Raw genomic sequence first — 21,144 nt, 5'->3', positions numbered from 1 at the left:
ACCTAAATATTTTGAGGTGGACTGACTATGAGTACAGTGTGTCTGTCAGGATACATCAAGCGAACTGTCAAAAATTGGTTTAGGAGAATGCAAGCCGGCACGCACGCCAATGGATACTCTATGTTCGTGGCGAAGTGGAGTTCTCTTAACTAATAATTCGACTACGAAGCCTAGTAGGAGCATTGCTCTACATATCAGTTCATGCAAGACCAGATGTAGCATATGCACCTCAGTATTGGCCAAATTTACTCAACCACCGAAGCCGACTGGTGCTGCCAACGAGTGGTCAGATATTTGTAAGGCACCGTGAAAAGAGATTGTATTTCAACGAATCTATTTGAGCATGACAGGCTACATAGATGCAGACAGGGCAGGCGACTGTAAATCAGAAAATCGACGTCCGGCTATGTTTTCTTGTTCGGAGGCTGCGTATCATGGAAAGCACAAAACAGTATTGTGGCGGTGCTACAAGACATCGCGTGAAACAAGGACCAACATTATGCAGGATAATCAGTCTTGTATAGCATTCGCAAAATCCAAACGAACGACAAGACGTTCAGCAATGAGACAAAGCAAATGTTCGTACAGGATCTTTGTCGTAAGGATGTGATAAGGTTGCAGTACTTATTTTCCGAGGATATGGTTGCTGATGATTAAGCCCTTGGAACGATTAAAACCAACGTGTTTGCTGAGAATATGGTATCATTTGAAAGAGTACCATCCCTACCAATCAAATTGAGGAGGAGTGTTGGAATATAATTTTCATTTGGTCGGATACACTTCAAATAATACTAGCCACACTGCATTCTTATAACTGTCATTGTATTTTAACCAAACTGAATAAGCACGTTTTGTATCTGAAACTAGTAATTCCTAATTCGGTACCTCTACTTTGAGTGAAATGACCGATAAACCGATAAACAATCATTCACCACAATTACGGTCGTAAATCTTCATAACATTGTAAATTATCAGAGTCGGGTGGTTTAATCCCCGGAAATAGGCAATTAACTGATTGATTAATGAATCAAATAACTGGACTTGTGTGGAGCAGGGGTTGACTCATTGAATGAAACGCAGTTGACCTCTAAACAAATGATCTCACTCCAGAACAATTTGGTTAACCTAGAATTCATCAACTATTGGGACTGCGCAACACGCAAGGGCTATATGGACTTGTGTGACGTTTGCTGGTAGATTCGATTGTATACCAGGTGTAGAGGACCTTGTAGACCAAATGATCTGAACTCCAGAACAATTTGAAGAACCTAGAACATCTGCATCAAAATAACAAACCACCCGGGCCTGCTACTTGAAATCATGATTTTAATGATTTCTTGATCGCAGTATACGACATGTCAACTAAGAAAATATACTTCCCAACATGCAATTAGGTTCAGGTTTCCAATAATACAATTTCCATACAAATACTTGCACAGTGCACACTTGTTTATTTATATAATAAACGGATGAGATGAATTGTACGTAAAAAGTTTAGTCACAAGATGAATCACCGTACAAATGTACCATGCGTCTCCATATGCTTCTATGCTTGAATGCTGCTAAACATTTTTCACAATCTCACCTATCTTTTCTCTTAAGCGGCCCATTTTTGCCTTAAAAACACTCATGGGGACATTAAGTTACCGTAATAACTTAGATTAGAACCTTGCGAGCAAAGGCGTAGGATTGCCAATCCGGAGATGGCGAGTTCGATTCTCGGTCCGGTCTAGGATGTTTTCGACTCTCTGTGCATAGTGTATCGATTGTACTTACCACACAAGATACATACTAGAGTGGGGCGCAGTTGTATGGAAAAACGCAAACTTCGTCCGATCAAGTGAGATCAAGGTTTTTCTGAATCGTTTTGGAACCCCAATCAACTGTGCAAAATATGGGCTCGATTGGTTGCGACCTCGCATGCCGCATCGCGTTTCAAATTTACATGAAGATTAGTATGGAAAAACGTACTTCTTTACATTTTTGCTATTAGCGGTTTCAATTTATCATCAATCACGTGACTCAATAGGTTAGCATATAGTCTGGAAGATGCCGAAAGACTTTGCCGAAGAAGGTACATAGCTGGAAGGTCTACAAAAAATGTTATTACGTTTCGAAAATCGATTATTCAAACCATATGCAAGAAATCAATGTTTCTTCCAGCACTACCGGACGACCTATCAAAGGGCAGAACCCATCTTCCTTCTTGTCGGATTTTTTTCTTTTGAAATGATTCCGGATAGCTCCCATTAGCTCTAAAGCCCTATAAGATCATTATTTTGAAATAACACTCTGGCAGAATAAACGATTTTTTGCATATGGTTTGAGCACTCAATCTTCGAAGCGTTATAACTTTTTTCGTGGACGTTCCAGCAACGTGCCTTCTTCAGCGAAGTTTTTCTGCATCCTTTGGGTTATACTTTAACGCAATGTGCCACTTGGTTTACGATGAACTGAAATCTCTAGTAGTAGAAATGCAAAAATATACGTTCTTCCATACTAATTTCCATACAAACTTCAAACGTGATGCGGAAAGCGAGGAAGCAACCAATCGGTCCCAAATTCTGCACAGTTGTTCAGGACACAGAATGACGCCCCACTTTAATACATACTCATGCAATGACCGGCATAGTTAAGTTGAAAAGCCGGCCAAGTTCTAGTTGGAATGTAGATCCATTGAAGAAGGAGAATAATAACATAGATTATCGTAATAACTGAGGATTTTTACTTATCTGAACATGCAAACAAGTGACTTCAATGCCGTTAAAGCGATGATCCCCTTCCTACTTTGTGACCAATTAAGCTCGGAATTTTCCCAATCAAACAACAAACGCCAGTAAGCAGTCGATTTCAGAAGTCGAGAACTACAAATGCAACACATGAGCATCGCGAATACAAATTTACTGTCGACCAGTGTAATTGTTACTATAGTGAGCTATCTCCTCAACCGATTTAAGTGCTGTGTACGATTGCCTCTCGTCTTACCTTTTCTCTTCTATCACTTTGTTCGCCATAATCATTTTATGTCCTCGAAGTTTATCAGTTCTGTGTTCTTTATTTTTTCTGCGTTCATTTTATTTGTCTGATATGAAACTTCAAGTCAAGTCTAATTGCACGAGATGCTTTTTGGTAGTTATTACTTTTTGGTTGCAAATTGAAGTTTCATCGTATTTTCAAAGTTTATAGGGGTGATCGGGGCAATATGGGCCACCTAAGGAAATCGTGCCGAAAAGCGCTGAAAAGCTCAAAAAACATCATTCAAATGTAGTTGACTTATACTAGAGAATGTTACCTTTCATATTACATCGATGAATGACGAAAAATGCGTTTGGAAATTGTTGGAATGCACTTTTGAAAATGTATTGATTTCAATGTGTGTTCCCGACTATACGGGGCAATATGAGCCACCATTTGGGGCAGTATGGGCCACCCATCCAAAACGTTTATTTAGGCGAAAAAAGTATCGTAATAAGGAAGAATATGATATTCCTACAACAGTTTGGAGTATTCCATACCAAATAAAATTAATAAACCGCTCAACAGCAGACTGAACCGATTTGTCACTCGTCACCGTTGGAACAGCCACATTTCAATTGGTCAATGGTCATTTTTTCTGTTTCGATCGCAGTAATGCGCTGTTGTAATTTTTCCGTAATGAATCTTACATATATGATAATATTCTTGTATTTGACTACTGAAATTAGAGCTTTTTCGCATTTTAAGGCCTGATACCTTGATCTGTGCAGGTATGCCCATATTGCCCCATAGAGACAGGTTTTGGAAAAAAAGTTTTATGATAAATTTAGATTTGTATCAATACAAACATGTGTGCACAATATTCAATTTTAATATATCTTTTGATTGTGGTGTATTTTTGACCTGTATTTTAATCAGTTTTGTGTCAAAACCTTATTTATAAACTTCAAATCTTATAATAATTTTGCCTATGCAGCGAAAATTTACATTTTCAAGTGTATTTTCATGTTTGAATTGAATTTTAATGCGGTTTTCACGTTGAGGCATATGTGGAGCATCCTCTTAAAGATCATATAACTTTTACATGATAAAACTTGTCAATAAGCTCAAAATGAGGGTGGCTCATATTGCCCCGTATGTTCATATTGCCCCTACTACCCCTACTCAAAGTCTCAGTTTAGCTCGAACAAGCAAGCGTGACGGTCGTTTTGTTACCTGCAAGTGCTTTTAGAGCTGTTTATTTCGGTGAAAAAGTCGAGTTATTGCCTTCATATTTGGTGGACTGGTTCCGGTCAGTGCGTTTTAGGCTCATACCAAATCGTGAGGCGATCCGACCACGGATTCCAGAGATACGGTGGTGTTGTGATTCTCCTCGGCCATTCAGGCCGGTTCTTCCCCTCACAGAGATGCGGAATTGAACCGTGGCTGGACCCTCCCCGTGCGGTGGGGAGGTCCCGGAAAACTTTCGAGTGCGCGAAGGGGATCGTCAGGAAGGGCTGGAGAGTGCATCCCGTCCAGCTAGTACGACTATAAGGTGGTAAAAAAGGGGTGAAGTTCGGGTGTTTTAGCCTTTTTACCCACAAGTGCAAACGCACCGGAAAGTTTTGATTTTCGGTACATTTTAATTGCTTCTGAAGTGCACTCCCGGCGGGAAGGCACACATGCGACCTTGTGTGAACTCGTGTTGTTGTGTTGTTTTTTTCTGCCCAGCCGCTCGGCCGGGAAAGAAGCAGTGGAGGCGCACGGTGGCCTACCCCGTGTGGTCAGGTGGAGACGCACGGTTGGTGGAGTCGCATGGTGGCAGTCTCGAGTGAAAGTGTTAAGGGTGAAAACCACCCCATCGGCACGGTGGAGACGCATAGTCGCTAGTGCGGCTCTCTAGTGACTTGAGCAAAGGGAGTGTTACGAACCATTTTGACTTCAACGAAATTAGTGAGGCTAACGTTTTTCAAAGGGGCGGCGAACCCAAACAGTAACTTGCGCTGCGGGAGTGAGACTAACTTTTTCCGTACGTTTACGCGGTGACTTGAACGACTGAAGTGAGACGAACTTTTTTTCGTCAGTGCGACGGAAAAGTACAGGCGTTAGTTCGGTTTTTTCAGGGCAAACCCCGTTTGCCATTTTTCGGTGATTTTCGGGACCAAACCCGAAAGTAATCGTCTCGCACAGGAAATAACAATAACCGCCCGTGCCGGTTGGCGGCGCGTTTGGGGGAGAAATGGAGTTGGCCGCGGGCCACTCCTATCGCCTAGGGGACCCAGGGGGGCCCGATTATGGCAACCAATCTGCATCCAATCGCCGCGACTGCGAGTACACCGGTCGAAGACTTTCAAGCTACGTGGACCCAGCTGGTACGTCCGGTCCGCTGCAGGTCATGCGTCTGCAGGGCATCAACGGGCCGGGCCTACCTGCGAACCCCTTCCTCATTCGCAAATCCGTTGAGGCTTTCCTCGGCGGCACCATAGACGGAGCCAGTAGAGAAAACCGCGGAGCTACGTACGCGCTCAATGTACGCAGCAAAGCACAATTCCAAAAGTTGCTGACCATGAGCAAACTTGGCGACGGGACCTCGGTCTCTGTAGTTGAGCACCCGTTCCTAAATGTTTCAAAGTGCGTGGTGTCATGTTTCGACGCCATAGAGCTGTCGGATGAACATCTCCTGTCGGAACTCAAAGACCAAGGGGTCAAGGAGGTTTACCGAATCAAGAAACGAACACCGGAGTAAGCTGGAGAATACACCCGCGATCGTTCTCACGTTTACTGGCACAGCCGTTCCCAGCCACGTCAACTTTGGATGGTCCAGATGTTCAACAAGAACCTATTACCCAAACCCAATGAGGTGTTTCCGCTGTTGGGATTTTGGCCATACCGGAAAGCGGTGTCCAAGCGCCGTGGTGATCTGCGGCAACTGTGGTAAGCACCACCCGGTGGACGAAGGAATAACCATTGACGATAACTCCATAACATCCCGCCAACGTTGCACCGACACCCAAGCCTGTGAATTCTGTCGAAACTGTAACCACCCAGCATCAAGTAGAAAATGCCCACTCTACCTGAAGGAAGTTGAGGTTCAGCGCGTAAAAATTGACCGTGGCATCTCCTACCCCCAAGCCCGTAGGGAGGTGGAGACCCGCTCCGGATCCGGTCCAACAACTTCCTTCGCCAATGTGGCGGCCGCAAGCAAGGACCGCGAAATAGAGGATCTCCGGAAGAAGATCGAGCAGCTACAAAAGGCCAACCAAGAGCGAAAAACGGTGGTAGCCAACCGCATCGAAGCCGTGCAACAAGAACGAAGGTAACCAGGCGGACAAGCAAGGCAAAGCAAAAGAGCAGAGCAAGGTCAAGGAGAACGCTTACGACTTTTTCAGCAGTAGCGACGACATGGAAACCGCACCGAATCCGACGCCGAAGAGAGACCGCGCACAACGAAACCAATGTGTAAGTAGCGACTCTTCTATAGGTGCCCCAAAGACGAAGCGTGGCGCAATCCCAAAAGTGAAATAAAAAGTTTAATAGCTCAGTTTGCCTTTTTGTGCCACCACCCATAACATAATCCTTTTCCTACCCTTTTCACTCCCCACCAAATTAACGGCAATTCCAACATTAAAGAGCAACCTGAGCCTCACAGACGAGTATTAGTTACTCAAACTTTTTCCCTTTCCCCACCACGCATCCCACTCGTCTCAACCAGCAACACCCAAGTTGAGACCAACACCGACCAAGAACAAGAAAGCCCACCCATCGTCATTCCACGACCACCAACACCCACCACCATCAACATAATGGCCGCAATTGAGCATCCGAGTAGCCGGGGCCCCGTCAGTGTGGAAGTTACACCCCTATCGGAACTGGCGGACAACTTCCGGTGCTCGGACGCTGACCCTGCCAGCCAGGACAAGACAAGATCTGCGAGGGACACCGATGGAGTCAAGCGCAGAGCAGTTGGCGTTCTCGGGACGAAGTTCTATTCCCCGACGGACGACATGGGATGCAATACACCCTCCATCAGTTAAGCGCAAGGTAAAAGTGCCGCCACTGCGGACGAAGCAACCTTTTTCCCTCCACTCGGAGTTGAATCAACGTCTGCCACTCTCTATGATAAACTCCATCGGAGAAGATACGGCCCCAACGCCGTCATCCTGCCCGGTCCTTCCCACGTAAGTACGGCTACCACAGACGACCATGGCGAGGGACCTGCCTCCGGAAGAGCTCTGGGGGGGGAGCACACCCCCGCCACAAACCTGGTCTATCATCCCATTTTTCCCGTCGCCCTCCCCATCTCTGCCGGTTGCGGGTTCCGGACCAGCAACGCCACCCACAACGTTTCCTCGGACCTCTCCATCCGGTAACAACCCACCAACGCCCCGTACCAGAACAACACCGTACAGAGCAGCGCACCAGCCCGCCGCGTACCACTCTGGCACTGCAGTGGAATCTAAACGGGTTTTTCAACAACATCTGCGACCTGGAACTGCTAGTAGCCAATTCCGAACCTCTGGCCATAGCACTCCAGGAAATTCACAGGACCAAGCCGACTGCCTTGGACCGCGCTCTCAGCGGTCGCTATAAGTGGTTCGCGGACGTAAACCAGAACGCCTACCAATCGGCTGCTGTTGGCGTGCTAAAAGACATCCCCACCACAGAAATACTCGTCGACGTTGGAATCCCGATGGTAGCCGTCAGAGTCGAATGGCCATTTCCACTAACCATCGCATCCCTATACATTCCGAATGGGAAACACAAGGACTTACGCAACCAATTGGTGGGTACCTTCGAAAGCCTACCAGCCCCGGTGCTTATTCTCGGAGACGTGAACGGCTACCACCACTCCTTGGGTAGCCGTTCCGACAACACCCACGGCAAACTAGTTTTCAGCGCTGCTTCGGATACGGGTCTAACCGTTCTCAATGATGGCTCACCCACTTTCCGGCGTGGAACAACGGAGTCAGCCATCGACGTATCGCTAGCGTCGAGCGCTATTGTAGGCAAGCTCCTCTGGTCCTCGGACGATGACCCGCGAGGAAACGACCACATGCCCATCATGTTGGCGCTCAACGGCAAACCTGAAGAAATCTCCAGAAGACCGAGGTGGTTATACGATTTCGCCGACTGGGACGGCTACCAACGAGTAGTCGAGGCCGAGCTGGAAGCAAATCCACCAACATCAGCAACAGAGCTATCCGAAGTCATCATCCGAGCGGCCGAAAGCTGCATACCAAAATCGTGCCCCAACCCAGGACGAAAGGCGGTACACCGGTGGAACGACACCGCCAAGAAAACCGTCAAGCGTAGGCGCAAAGCTCTCCGAGCGCTAAAAAGGGGAAAAGACCGACTGCAAGCAGGACACCCTGACCTCGAAGAACTCCGTACGGATTACCAAGCCGCCCGCAATGAGTACCGGCAAACCATCAGGGAAGAAAAAGAGAAGAGCTGGACAAACATTCTGGACGGAACCAACAGTAACCAACCCTCCGCCGAGCTTTGGCGTCGAGTGAATTGCTTCCAAAGCAAGCGCAAAGCAAAAGGCATCTCCCTCAAGACGGCACCGTACAACGCGACCCCTCCGCCGTAGTGGACGCCCTGGCTGACGAATTCGGAAGACACGCATCGTACCTGGAGTACCCGGATCACTTCCGGAAAACACACCGAGACCCATCTTCGGAAATCAGCGCGATCCAGATCCCACCCGACAGCGGAGAAGAATTCAACAGGCCCTTCACGTTGGCTGAGCTGGAGTACGCCCTCCAGAAGGGAAAGGGCAAGTTAGCCGGCCCCGACGACCTGGGCTACCCCATGTTGAAGCACCTGCCCGTCGGCGGAAAAACCACCCTCCTCAGCTCCATCAACAAGGAGTGGCAAGAAGAAACGCTCCCGACACAATGGAAGTCCAGCTACGTCGTGCCCATTCCGAAAGGCCGCGGCTCTCCCAACGAGGTCGACAACTACCGACCCATCGCCCTCACCAGCGTAGTCTCCAAGATAATGGAGATAATGGCCAATCGAAGGCTCATCGAGCTACTGAAGAAAGGCGGCCACCTGGATAACAGGCAACACGCGTTCCGACCAGGGTACCAACACCTACTTCGCCGCACTGGGTCAAATACTGGACGAAGCAAGAAGGAAAGGGCACCACGTCGAAATGGCATCGTTGGACCTCTCGAAGGCGTACAACCGCACCTGGACACCCGGTGTACTAAAAAAAACTGAAGTCGTGGTGGATCACCGGCAACATGTTGCAGTTCATCAAAAATTTCCTATCAGACCGAACCTTTAGGGTCCTGGTAGGAAACCAAACATCAAGAGCAACCAAGGAAGAAACCGGGGTCCCCCAGGGCTCAGTAATTGCCGTCACCCTCTTCCTCATCGCGATGAAAGACGTCTTCGACCGACTACCGAAAGGGATATACATCCTGGTGTACGCCGACGACGTCCTGCTAGTGGTTACAGGAAAGCACCCCAAGGCTACGCGGCGGAAACTACAACCGGCCGTCAACGACGTGGCCAAATGGGCCAAATCAGCCGGCTACGTTATGTCTGCGGGTAAGTGTTCCCGAACCCATATATGCAGCATCAACCATCGACCTCCAACCCAAGCCATCGCCATCGACAAAATCCCCATCCCTACCAAGAAAACCTGCAAGATCCTCGGTGTCATAGTGGACAGGAAACTCAATTTCAGTGACCACTGCAACCGATTACGGGGTGAATGTGCATCCAGAATCAACATCGTAAAGAGCATTTCAAAAAGAAGATCTAGGAGCGACCGCCCAACGCGGCTCCGAGTAGCGAATGCAATCATCTGCAGCCGACTCCTCTACGGCATCGAGCTGAGCAGCCTCAACCTTGACAACCTCATCGCCCTGCTAGGGCCAACATATAACAGGACTATCCGGATAGTCTCCGGACTGCTCCCGTCGACCCCGGCGGATGTGACCTGCGCCGAGGCCGGTGTGATACCCTTCCGTTTCCAAGCCACCGCCGCCCTCTGCAGCAGGGCCATCGGTCACTCCGAGAGAACAAAAGCAAGCCAAAACCACGACCACCTCAACGACAACGCTAACACGGCTCTCCACAACCTCTGCGGTAAAAACATCCCCAAGATCACTCGCCTCCGACGCCTGGGACCGAGACACTGGCAAACCCCCTCCCAAAGTAGACCTCAAGCTCAAAGAACGCCTCTCAAGAAACCCAAACCCAGCTGTAGCACAGGAAACCTTCAAAAACCGCATCCGGGAAAGGTACCAGACACACGACAGCCGATTCACGGACGGCTCCAAGGCTGCCGGCAGAGTCGGCATCGGAATTTACTCCTCCACCCTCGATGAATCGTACCGACTGTCGGACCGTTGCACGGTCTACTCAGCTGAAGCAGCCGCAATCTTCAGGGCCATGGCCATACCCAGCACATTGCCGATCCTCATCGTTTCGGACTCGGCTAGTGTCCTAATAGCCCTGGCGTCACCAGCCAGCAAGCATCCATGGATCCAAGCGATCGAATCAGTATCCAACCGCAACACCACGCTCCTTTGGGTACCCGGCCACGCAGGAATACCCGGCAACGAATATGCAGACGCACTGGCCAATTTCGGGAGAAGCGACGGCTTTATGAGCAGAGAAGTCCCGGCAGCGGACGCCAAACTGTGGGTAAAAACAGAAATCGCCACAGCATGGGCAAATGACTGGCGACGGCAGAGAATCTTCTGTCGCATGCTGATGAGCTCGACCCTACCAGGCAACGACAGCGACAACCGTCGCGAGCAAGTGGTGCTCTCCAGGCTGAGAACGGGCCACACCAACGTCACCCATAACTTGGGTGGCACCAGCTTACATAACAGATGCGAGGAGTGTGATTGCACTCTGAACATCAACCACATCTTCGGCACATGCCCTATCTACCACACAGCCCGCACCAACAACAACATCTCCAATGCCTACTTGGCCCTGCAAAACAACCTGCTGGACGAGAGGAACACAATCAACTTCCTCAAAGACGCCTACCTCTACACTAGAATATAACAGAAAACCTGGCATCACACCACGACAACCCAACGAATGAAGACCCCCACATCGAAACTGGACTATTCTCAAGAAACCACGGAACACGACCTGAACCCCTCGAAAATAAACCGACCCGGCAACGAAACTGGACTACTCTCTCAAAAACTGGAACACAAATCGAATTAACCCTGGAACCCCAATAGACCCCGCAACGACAATGGACACCCTCCGGAATACGCACCATCCATGATGGAACACTGAAGATCTCCTGTTTTATTTGATATTCCAAAATAGCATCGAAACCCCTCCGGTCCGAAAGCCATTAAATATTTTGCAGCGGCACCCCTCCGGGCCACTCGACCATCACTAGAAGATAAAATTAGCCACGGCACCCCTTCGGGCCGCAAACAACAACTAGAATAACAAATTTGTAAAAAATGATATGTACCCTTTATATCTTTTTTCTGATACCAGACTGGCTCACCTCTCCAGGGCTGAAAACCTCTTAAATAAAGACGATAATAATAAAAAGTTTATACTAAGCTAGAGTAGAGAAGTAATCTATACTAGTAAGTTTCTAATCCTCCTTAAATGATAATACAATTCATTTTTTACCTCAATTCTTGTTTTCGACGGTTATTATCAATCCATTGAGAGCACCTTTTGTGCGGTTGCAGATGTGTAACCTACATTCAACGAATTGTCGTATCAAAGCTATTTTACTATCATTTAAGGAGGATTAGAAACTTACTAGGGTATGCTAAGTCACTAGTTTAGGATAGTTCGTAAGGTAGCATATAGAATTCACTGATTTAGATAAGTTAAACAACAATTTCAATAGTTTCAAAACTTATTTCTATCCGCACGATGATATATCTTCAATTATGATAGTCATTCGTCCCCTGTCAAATAGTTCTCTCTATCTCCGTAAGCCATCGCTAGAATCGTTGACGTTCCAGCAGGTACGCTGCTCATTGCGGTTGATCCGTAGGTGCGGGTTCGCGTAATGGGTGTACGCAACAGTCCCCCTCAGTAGGTGAACCTAGGTTCGGCTTACTCCTTTCTGCACCTACGTCCAAAATAGCCAGCTTGACCACGGGTCGCTCGTATAATCCAGAGGCAGTCTGGACGACTGCCGACCGAATCCTGCCCATCTACGGAGGTTTTCACCGACACCACTCTGCCTTTAGGCCAACAATTTCTCGGCAACGCCGAATCAGCTATCACGACGATTTCTCCCACCGCAATCGGTCGTACTGGATAAAACCACTTTGTTCGACGAGTAATTGTGGGAAGATATTCTGCTACCCACCGCTTCCAAAAATGGTTAGCAAGAACCTGCGATGCTTTCCAGGAACGCTGCATTGCCAATGGGCAGTCATCGTATGGAACCAAAGGTTTCGACCCATCTGACGATCCCAATAAAAAATGGTTGGGTGTTAGCGCCGGTGACGAACAGTCATCTACGGGCACGTGTGTTAATGGTCGGCTGTTGATGATGTTTTCCACTTCAACCAGATAGCTCCTCAACACTTCTTCGGTAGGTACTCGCGATGGCTTTACTTTAGTTAGGACCTTTTTTACTGATTGTATGAGGCGCTCCCAACAACCCTCCATATGAGGCGACGCAGGGGGGTTGAAACGCCATGATGTTTTTGGCGATGTGAATTCTGTCACTAGATTGTCATATTCCATCGCCGCTACTGCTTCTTTAACTCTTTGTCCGCACCCACGAAATTTGTACCACGATCGCTAACAATTTCGATTGGAGTCCCTCGTCGAGCAAAACAGCTATTCAGGGCAAGGATACACGAGCTTGTATTCAACGAGGCTGCCAGCTCGAGATGTATTGCTCTGGTCGTGAGACATGTTACAATGACGCCCCAGCGCTTTTCATGATGACGACCGACGACTACAAAAAAGGGCCCAAAAAAGTCAACACCCACATATGAAAACGGGCGAACAAAGGCTGCCAATCTGGCTTTTGGTAGAGGGGCCATGGTTGGTGGGGCAGGTTCAGCACGTTGTAATTTGCAGACTTGACAACCTCGTCGAACTCGATCATAAACAGCGCGAACTCGTGGAATGTGGAATCGCTTACGTACTTCGTTTATGCAAGTCTCGTGACATTGGTGATGATAACGTAGATGAACTTCACGCACAATGAGGGATGTGACTGGATGGTCTCTTGGGAGTACGATGGTATACTTGGTGTTTTGTCCAGAAAGTCACATTCGCTCAACCGACTATTGATCCGCATGAGGCCCTGCTCGTCGATAAACGGGCTGAGCTTATACAGGGCATTTTTCTTATGAAGACGACGGTGTTCAATTGCGATTATCGCTAATTCGTCTGAGAACACTTCCTTCTGTGCTCGCTTAATTTGAAAAATCTCCCCATGTGAAGTTCCTTCTGGGTGAGCGGTCCAGCGTTGAGTTGTTGGCCACTTATTTTCAATTTAACGTTACCTACGAATCTTTGAACGAAGGCAGTCACGCGTCGTAGATGATTCTACGAAGAGTAGTTCTGTGGCAATAGAATGCTACTAACACTTTCTTCTGAGTGATGTAATACGCTCGAGCGAATCTCTTCAGAGGTTTCTACGTTATTCAGTGAAGAGTCCGGCCATTCATCTTTGGATTTCCACAAAATGAGGGCCCATTAAACCAACGGCTTCCGACGATAGATCCGGTTTATTCTTCCACTTTGTGCCATCGTCAGCTACGTTGGATTTACTGCTTAGCCATCTCCATTCGTTAACTTCTGTCAACTCTAATATTTCACCCACGCGGAAGGCTACAAATTGAGAATAGCGTCGGTGATCTGATTGTAGCCAACATATTACATCCCGAGCATCTGTCCAGAAGTATCGGCGCTCTACTTTAATGGAATGTCCAGCTTCGATACTCACGGCCAAACGTGTGCCTATGACTGCCGCTTGCAGTTCTAGCCGGGGAATAGAGACAAACTTAAGAGGAGCTACTCGAGTCTTGCTGCCTACTAGTGCGCAATGGATGCGTTCGTTCTTCTCAAACCGGTAATAAGAAACCGCTGCGTACCCTAACTCACTTGCATCGACGAACGTATGAAGTTCGATTCTTGCTTCGTCAATACTTTCTGCCTGGTAGTAGCAACGAGGAATTTCAACCGATTGCAGTTCCGGCATAATCAGCAACCATGTGTGCCATTTTCTAGCTCCTTTTTCCGATTTCTTCATCCCATCCTGTTCTTGCTCTCCAGACCTCCTGCAGAAGTACTTTAAGTACATTAGATAGTTTCCAATAAGACCCAAAGGGTCGTAGATGGCCATCAACATTCGGAGCATATCCCTTTGGTTGGATGCTTCGTTCCTAGTAGAATATCTCGGTTTGCGGTCCGTGCAGAGCTTGTATCGGAATACATCTGTCGTAGTGCTCCACCACATGCCTAAAACCTTCTCCATAACAAGGTCGGCGTTCATTTCCATCGATTTTCATGACTAGGGTTTTCAGCAATTGCTTCTAAAACAGCCGGGGAGTTAGAAACCCAATTCCTCATCTGGAAACCTCCTTGCAGATGAATGTATCGAACATCTTTGCCAAGTGAATAGCAGCTTCCTCGGGGTCTACACTTGTTAACATATCGTCAACGTAGTGCCGGTGGTGGATAGCATCAACGGCGGCAGGATATTTACTCTCGAATCGGGTAGCGTTATTATTCAGGACGAAGAGTGCGGTGCTGGGTGAACATGTTGCACCGAATGACACTACCTGCAGAACATAATCACATGGCTCCGTTGTCTCGTTATTGGCGAACCATACAATCCGTTGACTATCCGCATCTTTGACATTCATACGCATCTGATGAAACATCTCTGCAACATCTCCCCCCAAACCTACCAACCGCTCTCGGAACTTATACAGCACAGGTGGTAGGCTGTTGAGCTGATCCGGACCCTTCATTAATACAGAGTTCAAGGAGACTCCTCCGAATGAAGCAGCAGCGTCGAAAACAATCCTAACTTTCCCTGGTTTGTTAGGGTTAAACACCGGGAAGATCGGTAGGTACCATGTTCTATCTCCCGTCTTCTTGCTTTCGTCCGCCGTCAGCTTGCGAATATATCCTTTCCGCATGTAGTCCGCCATCTTCGCTCGCACTGTGTCTGATAGTTTTGGGTCACGTTCCAATCTTTTCGCTAGACAGTGATGCCGTCTCAATGCCATTGACCGGTTATTGGGTAGGCTTACATTGTCGTATTTCCAGAGCAGCGACACTTCATACCGTCCGTTATGAAATGTGGTAGTTTCTTGCAACTTCGACCGAGCTCGTTCAGTTTCCCCCGAAAGTATCTGATTTTGTGGATCACTGATGCCTAAACTATCTAGAGCGAAATACCTTTTGATAGCTTCATGTAGAGTTCCATCAGAGTCATGGGCGTGAAAGCAGATGTGAAAGCTACGAGCAGTTCCATATGATGTTATGCAGTTTTCTAGCGGACAACTACCATAAACCGACCATCCTAGCCGGGTCTTAACTGCGAGAGGCTCATCTAACTTTCCCTCTCGACCGTCGAGGGGATGTAGTAGCTTGACGTTGTTCATTCCGATCAATAGTTTTGGCCGAACATTATTGTAGGGTTCAATCGGAAGCCCTTTTAATTGAGAATACGTTTCTGTCAATTTACGAGCTGGTAGAGATTGTAATGGAAGTTTCAGATCTTTGACAGTGTAAACCTCAGTTAGACTATGCTGAGCGCTGTGTGTACCGGAGATGTTCAAGGAAACGATCGTAGCGTCTTTTTCATAGCGGCAGGTATCGGCAGTCCAGCGTAGACAAAGTGGATATTTCTCGCCGCGCAGTTTTAATTCTTTCGCTAAACTCTCCTCCATCAAAGTTAGAGATGATCCACTATCCAGAAATGCATACGTGCGCAACTCGATTCCGTTGTTGTATAGAGGATAACTGGGAGGTACTGGAACAGTACCGATTTGCTTCCTCCTTGATGAGTGTTGCAGGGTTCAGTTTCTTCCGTATTGTTCACCTGTTGCACGACAGTCCGGTTATCAAAGCCAGATGACGACGCTTCATGCTTATATTTTCCATCGTTGTGAAGAAGTTGATGATGTCTGTACTGGCAACCGTTTTTCCACATAGTTTTCCGGCTTTACATGGACCACGATGAACGCATAGACAACTACGACATAGTTTGTGTTCCCGGATTATGTCCCAACGAGTGGAGAGGTTTAACGAAAGGAATTTCTTGCACTTTTGAACGGAGTCGCAGTTTTCATGGCAAACGAAACAACTGCCATTACCGTCGTCTTTGGAGCTCGTTTCAGTATGCGCGTTCAAGAATCCACCATCTTTCCGCCCGCGGTGTGATTTGCTGTCGGCTACTCCGGAAAACTGTGGCATCGTCACAGTGCTCGCTGCTTCTGCCAACTTGTACAGCCATTCGCTGAACTCAGACAAAGTAACGGATCGAAGTGACTGTCGATATGTAGCCCAATTCAAACGGATCATTGGGGGAAGTCTCTCGGTCAAGCTATGCAAAAGCGTGAGGTTGCAGAGGTACTCTTCTAGTTCACAGGCCTTGACTGTGGCCACCATATTGCGCACCGCCAGCGCGAAGTCAACAAGTGTTGCGAGACGATCGGCTTTAGGGGCTGGAAGACCATTAATCTTTTGCAGCAGAGAATGTACGATAATTTCTGGGCGACCAAAAAGCATTTTTAGGGTAGAGAGAACTTGATCCAAATTACCGGGGTGCAATAACTGGTACCTCACTGCTTCTAGCGCCTTTCCCTTTAAGCACCGCTGGAGTCGTATCATGTTTTCTTCGGCTGTGAGTCCACACAGATGCGTCGTGTTCTCGTATGAGGCAAAAAACAGAGGCCACTCCTCGGGTTCGCCGGTGAATATTGGCAGTTCCTTCGGTACGGCATGGCGGGCAGCGATTTGGCTCCTATTCAGCAGCGTTACGCCCCCTACTGCTGTATGATCATCGTGAATCGCAGAGGGATAGAATTCATGACCGATTGGGGTCAAATTACTCGTTGACGGGGCAAAAGCAGAGGCGTGAGTCCGTTGATTACCGGGAGGATGAGAATACGGGAGAGCACTAGGGAGATAATCGGTTTGGAATGTCGAAGCAGCCGGACGTTGAATAGCAGGATGAGAACGAAGCGCAGGAATATACAGACGCTTATTAGTATCATCCAGTTGCTCGTTTAAAGTGGGTAGACGATTCGATAGACCAACCGGTTGGGGCTGCGCAATTGGAACGAATGGTGAAACAATGTTGTTTCGTGCAGTGGACGGTGCTGCGACTTGGTTGGAACACACAGGTGAAGAATGACTTACAGGAGCCGTGACATTATCACGATGAGGTGGAGTTATACGGTGATTCACACTTGACGACGAGTCCAATAACATCTGGAACCTACGCCTTAAATAACGTAATTCTATGGCTTCTTGCTGTTCCAAGAATTGAATTCGTAGATCCGAGGGTAGTCTATTAACGAGATCCTCTTCTTCCATCATATTTCGACTTGCGCTCCTCACTTCCGTAACCTCAGCGACAGGAGTAAGTAAGCCCTGTGAACGCTGGAACGTAGATGAAGGAATCATAGGTGATCCATGTGCCCGAGGACGAGAGAAGGCACTGGTTGAAGATCGGTGGAAACTTGCGGTGGCGGCGGAGTTTGAATCATCGAATTTCAGGGGACGTGGTGTTGGCGTCCGAGAAGGATGTATTGGTGGCGATCGCGGAGACGGTGAAGGTGGACGTATAGGTGGCTCACCTGTGGTTGCTGTAGGCGAGGTCGGCGGTGGTGGCAATTGTGAAGCCGGATTTATCGACGCTGAACATTCCGGGCAGCTCCAGGAACGATTGGCCACGTCCTCGTTGACTCCGACGCAAATGAAGTGGAACCACTCGTCACACCGGTCACAGCACACCATCTCGTTGTTATCTGGGAGATTGCAGAGCAAACATGTCTGCAGCAGGCTCTCTCGGGGCACTTGATTCTGCCTGGGCATCGTACACGGATCCGAAAACGGAAATTTTAAGATGTTGCTTGTGCAACAAAGAGGAAACGAATGTCCGTAATTTTAACTCGTGTATTTGCAGGAACGGTTAAAATTTCCCTAAAATAAGCGTTGTTATGTAATTATTATTTAAGAGTACAATGTAATCTTACGTTTTGTGAGGGTTTCCGTTTACAAATTTGATTTTCGGTCCGCAATATACGTAGTAGTTCTGTATGCGTTTGACATTAGAAATGAGAAATTTGTTTAAGCTAATACAATTCATTTTTTACCTCAATTCTTGTTTTCGACGGTTATTATCAATCCATTGAGAGCACCTTTTGTGCGGTTGCAGATGTGTAACCTACATTCAACGAATTGTCGTATCAAAGCTATTTTACTATCATTTAAGGAGGATTAGAAACTTACTAGGGTATGCTAAGTCACTAGTTTAGGATAGTTCGTAAGGTAGCATATAGAATTCACTGATTTAGATAAGTTAAACAACAATTTCAATAGTTTCAAAACTTATTTCTATCCGCACGATGATATATCTTCAATTATGATAGTCATTCGTCCCCTGTCAAATAGTTCTCTCTATCTCCGTAAGCCATCGCTAGAATCGTTGACGTTCCAGCAGGTACGCTGCTCATTGCGGTTGATCCGTAGGTGCGGGTTCGCGTAATGGGTGTACGCAACACGTTACTCGGCGATATACTAATAAAGTATAAACTGCACGTAAACGAACGTGGGGTCATCCAGGAGAAACGCAGTTAGCACAGATTTTCCTCAGAGTGTAGATATGTTAATGTTATAAGCGTGTACTCACTGATAAAACAAGTTGTCTTTCACTTGAGCCGATTCATATAAGCCGCGAAAAAATTAAAGATGCCGATGGCGAAAATCCATTCAATTGCTCTGGGCCGCTTTCCAATTGCTCTCAGTCAAGATTTAAATACATGAAAATAGATAAGAGAAAACATCGATTAACGGTATTTCAAAGGTGATATTCTCACGACGGCCATTCAGAATGGTTCGACGGGTGCAGATGAGAGATCATCAAAGAACGCGGGTTAAATTTACCATCCATCAATTCATAACGATTCGTTTCAAATTACATATTATGCTGTAGGTGAATGGTTTTGCCACAGACAAACAGATTCTTCAAATTTCCATCGTTCACTGATTTACTGGTCAATTCAAATAATCATTGGTTGGCCAATCGATCACTCGTGGCGCGCGCATCGTTTTTGCTCGAGTTTGACGTTTGCTCACTACCGCCATCTGGTTCGTGATTTGCCCAACTAACTGAAATCAACAGATGTCGTTAGTGTTTGAACGACGATTAATTTGATGAGTTTATGTTCAATGTGTTATGTCTGTTTGTCTGTGGTTTTGCATCCGACCTTCAAGCGAACCTTACAAGTTTTATATTTTATTCAGGCACTTTTTAACGTCCATATAAAACTTGTTCCAGCAATTAATCTGCCCCGACCAACCTGGGAGAACGCGCCCATACCTCTTTCTGAACCGAAGGGTAGGGTACTTTAAGTGGAAAATTTATATAATTTATATGAAAATCAAACTTTTCTCAAACTTACTTTGGACACAGTAAATTTACATGATCTATATCAACCAAGTATTTATAATTATATCTGAAACAAGTGATTAACAATTCAATGTTATTTTCGGTACATATATTGTAAAGCTTAAAACTAGAGTGCCTATTTTTTCGAGTCTCTGCTCAGTTAGCAGATAGTTCGCGCGACTCGATTTTGCTTTGTTTTGGCAGTCGAAATGAAAATCTATATCTAACTAATCCCAAGTAAATTTTTATAATAAAAATTAAATAATAATTAAATATTACTTAAATTAAATAATAATTAAATAAATAAAATTGATAAAATTAAAATCATCAGTTTTCTTAAGGAATTTTCTATGAGAGATGAAAATTTTATTATTTTCGGGGAAAAGCTGAAATCCTTCCTCAAATAAATTAATCTTAAAACTAGAATCGACATTCGGATAAAAAAGCTAAGAATACTGTCATCAACAGTTTTACCTACTATATTGTTGTATTTTGGTAGACTGCAAAACTATGGGATTTCTTCAACGGTCTAATATCAATTCCCAACTAATTATATCAGATCTTCGTATTCAGTTCATTCTTCATGGCATTGTTGGTTGACATCTACTTCCGTTGATTGTAGATCCGTTTAGATGTCGTTTATCAGTCGGTTGGTAGATGATTATGAACGTCGTCATACTTCATTATTTTTCCACTGTTGGTGGTAGAAAGTCGTGCCTTGCAAGCCATCGATTGCATTTTAATGCAATACCACCGGGTTCTGTTTTTCCAAATTTTTTTTCGAGTGAAGATAAATCCTCCGATTTCCAACCGAGGGACTCCTTTGTTGTTTAGGATGTACCGGATTTCGTCGGAATATTCACCTGTGGAATGAAAGATATCACATCAGAAGATAATATCACATCAGAATTATCGCTCCGCTGCCGAAAATAAAGCCAAATAGGGCCAAAACACATAATTACCATTATCGGGGATGGCAATGGGTCTCACGCGCATTTGACCCATTTGTGCTTATTCTGCGTCTGGTATGAGCCATTGCGAATGGATTGAATACGTTCAATTTTAATTTCACGGTCTTCTCACGTGGGACGTGTCGAAAACGTCGAAAAATTCTCGAGTCATTCGAGAAGCAGAATAAGTACAATTGTTACATCCGATGATGGTATCACACAAGATGGTCAAGATTACGGATCAAAAAAAAATCGTTACTCCGTTGACAATAATTGTCGAGTTCAAGAATGTTTAGAAGAGCTATATAAAAACTTCTAGACAATGAAACATGCTAAAGATAATTTAAAGATCAATGCAAAATTTAATTTTTTTCGAATACCTTTTGATACTTTGGCGCAAGAACAATAACTTTAAGAATAATGGTGTATTTGTATATCGTGTGGTGCCAAACAATTTTATATTTCAGTTCAGTTCACAATTCCATGGCATAATTAAATACTCAAAATGGAAACACTTTCTTCAACAGCTGATTATCTTATATATTTTTATATTTATATTTTTATATATTTTTAATAGATATGTATGTAACAGTTCAATATTAACTTTAGAAGATATCAGTTATT

General features: G+C 46.0%; 1 long non-coding RNA gene across 2 annotated transcripts in view; it reads right to left on the bottom strand.

Moving 5' to 3' along the window:
• LOC134221093 (uncharacterized) overlaps window positions 1–20,742 on the bottom strand; it is a 46,123-nt gene extending 25,381 nt beyond the window's left edge. The window contains exon 1 of one of the 2 annotated variants that reach the window (XR_009982206.1): window positions 20,045–20,742. This is a non-coding gene — a long non-coding RNA (uncharacterized LOC134221093). Of the gene's footprint in view, window positions 1–18,811; window positions 18,896–20,044 lie in introns of those variants that run through there. The other variant, XR_009982207.1, reaches the window with a different exon arrangement.
• Between the last annotated feature and the right edge of the window lie 402 nt (window positions 20,743–21,144).

The sequence above is a fragment of the Armigeres subalbatus genome, chromosome 1 (assembly GCF_024139115.2).
Source record: "Armigeres subalbatus isolate Guangzhou_Male chromosome 1, GZ_Asu_2, whole genome shotgun sequence".
NCBI classification, from domain to species: domain Eukaryota; kingdom Metazoa; phylum Arthropoda; class Insecta; order Diptera; family Culicidae; genus Armigeres; species Armigeres subalbatus.
The sequence above is the reverse complement of the archived record's forward strand: the minus strand, read 5'-3'. Positions and strand labels throughout refer to the sequence as shown.